A 2976-nucleotide genomic window follows, 5' to 3' on the forward strand; every position below is an offset into this window, starting at 1 on the left:
CACGTCTCCGGTCAATAACCAATAGCGGAACCTGGATGCTCATATTGGCTCCCACATATTCTACGAAGATCTTTATCGGTCAGACCGCATAACAACATACGTTGTTCTCTTTGTCATCGGTATGTTACTTGCCCGAGATTCGATCGTCGGTATCTCAATACCTAGTTCAATCTCGTTACCGGCAAGTCTCTTTACTCGTTCCGTAATACAACATCCCGCAACTAACTCATTAGATGCAATGCTTGCAAGGCTTAAGTGATGTGCATTACCGAGAGGGCCCATAGATACCTCTCCGACAATCGGTGTGACAAATCCTAATCTCGAAATACGCCAACCCAACAAGTACCTTCAGAGACACCTGTAGAGCACCTTTGTAATCACCTATTTACATTGTGACGTTTGGTAGCACACAAAGTGTTCCTCCGGTAAACGGGAGTTGCATAATCTCATAGTCATAGGAACATGTATAAGTCATGAAGAAAGCAATAGCAACAAACTAATCATCAAGTGCTATGCTAACGGAATGGGTCAAGTCAATCACATCATTCTCCTAATGATGTGACCCCGTTAATCAAATGACAACTCATGTCTATGGTTAGGAAACATAACCATCTTTGATCAACAAGCTAGTCAAGTAGAGGCATACTAGTGACACTCTGTTTGTCTATGTATTCACACATGTATTATGTTTCCGGTTAATATAGTTCTAGCATGAATAATAAACATTTATCATGATATAAGGAAATAAATAATAACTTTATTATTGCCTCTAGGGCATATTTCCTTCACACCCTTCCTTCCTTCTCCTTTTCCCTTCCCTTTCCTTCCCTCCTACTCCTACTACTTGGAAGGGCTCCTAGTTCTACTAGAAAAGGGGGAATCCTACTCCCGGTGGGAGTAGGACTCCCCTAGGGCGTGCCATAGAGAGGGCCAGCCCTCCCCTCCTCCACTCCTTTATATACGTGGCCAGGGGGCACCCCATAGACACACAAGTTGATCAGTTGATCTCTCCCAGCCGTGTGCGGTGCCCCCCTCCACCATATTCCACCTCGGTCATATCGTAGCGGTGCTTAGGCGAAGCCCTGCGTCGGTAGCAACATCATCATCGTCACCATGCCGTCGTGCTGACGGAACTCTCGCGTGAAGCTCTGCTGGATCAGAGTTCGCGGGACGTCATCGAGCTGAACGTGTGCTGAACTTGGAGGTGCCGTGCGTTCGGTACTTGGATCGGTCGGATCGTGAAGACATACGACTACATCAACCGCGTTGTGCCAACTCTTCCGCTTCCGGTCTACGAGGGTACGTAGACAACACTCTCCCCTCTCGTTGCTATGCATCACCATGATCTTGCGTGTGCGTAGGAAATTTTTTAAAATTACTACATTCCCCAACAATAAAACATTTAAAAAACTGAAATTCAAAAAGATTCTTGCATGCATGCATGCGATGACGTGACAATCTATTTGCATTAGGGACGTGTGGTGCGTCTCCCTTCCTGCCACACGTGTGACAGTTATCGACCTCCTTTTGTTAAATCAATGACGATGACAACATTCTACACAGTTTTCTTCTTTTTGATTAAGGGAATATGTTAATATCACGAAGATATCAATTACACCTGACCTCTAAAAGAACGCAACACCCTAATGGCATTACGGATGCACATAGCCAAAAAAGAAGAAGAAAAGGCTAAAAAAGAAAAGCCCCGCAAGAGAATTACAGTCCATGCAGCAATAGTACAAGCACCACCAAAACAACGCCTGAAGTCCAAGTTCTCCAAAAGTGACGCCTCAAAGAAGGAAACAGTGCACAAGCGCCGTCGTCACCCGATTGTAGATCTTGAGTTTTCACCCCGAAGATAGTACCGGCTCTCAAAACAATGCCTTCAACAAGACCATTGTCAGGTACAACCAATTAAGGCCAGACCTTGGATTTTCACCCTGAGAGGTAAGACTTTGAACTGCACCTGTGTTGCCGCCCCCACTTAAATACCGCTGCTACAAAATCCGAAACTCCAAGAAAGTTCCTCATCGACACAAAGGCTCCAATCACCATTACTAGTCCTTTGATCCCGGCTTCCATGACATTCTTCGCCTCTGACTTCACAATGGAACTAAACATATCCCATGATGGCAACAAATAGTAGAGCTTCGCACCGCTTGCTCCTTAACGAAGAACCAATGGGCATGACTGAATCCCATCCGATCCAGCAATCTCCAGGCATAACGCGCCCATGGGAGTTCGCAGGAGGAGCCTTCCGGAACCCGCCACTCCGACCAGATCAAGAAGGACAGGTGTCAGGCAGATCTTCGTCTTGTCACTTGAGGAACCCTAGGACTGCCCCCTTAAACCAGGCCGAGCCTGCAACCCCCACACCGCCCTGGCACCCCAAATCAGATCAGGGCGGTGTGCGGATCGGGCACCGCATCGGGAGCAGCAGGGGCGCCTCGTCGGTAGCCAACAACACACCGCCGCGCATGGAGGCCACGCAAACGCCATGGCCGGCCGCCGCCTCGGCCTTGAATCTAAGGGGAAAACGCCGCGCCGCGAGAGAGAGCTCGCCCCTCCGCCGCCGTCCGCAGCACGGGCTTAGCCCGGTCGCCTCCTACGGTGACGGCGAGGGGGGATGGAGGGGAGGGGCTTGAGATGACCGGCGGCTGGGTCTCCCCCCCGTGTCGCCCGTGAGAGCGACGCGGGGGTCGGGCTGACATTCTACACATGTTTCCACGTTGTTTTACTAGACGTAATTGCACCATGTACCATCATAATAACAAATTCAAATACTGCTGCATCTATGTTCACGTAGAATCATATGTTGAAACAAATGAAGAATGTCGGCACAACAGTAGCAAAGATCAATACTAAGGATCGCCTACCACATCTAACTGGCGGAAAGATGGTCATGAAACAAATCTATAAAGTTAATCTATAAAGTTATTCAAGAGTGGAAATTATTTCATCCTGTTATTCTTAAGA

This window comes from Triticum aestivum, chromosome 2A, assembly GCF_018294505.1.
Source record: "Triticum aestivum cultivar Chinese Spring chromosome 2A, IWGSC CS RefSeq v2.1, whole genome shotgun sequence".
NCBI lineage: Eukaryota > Viridiplantae > Streptophyta > Magnoliopsida > Poales > Poaceae > Triticum > Triticum aestivum.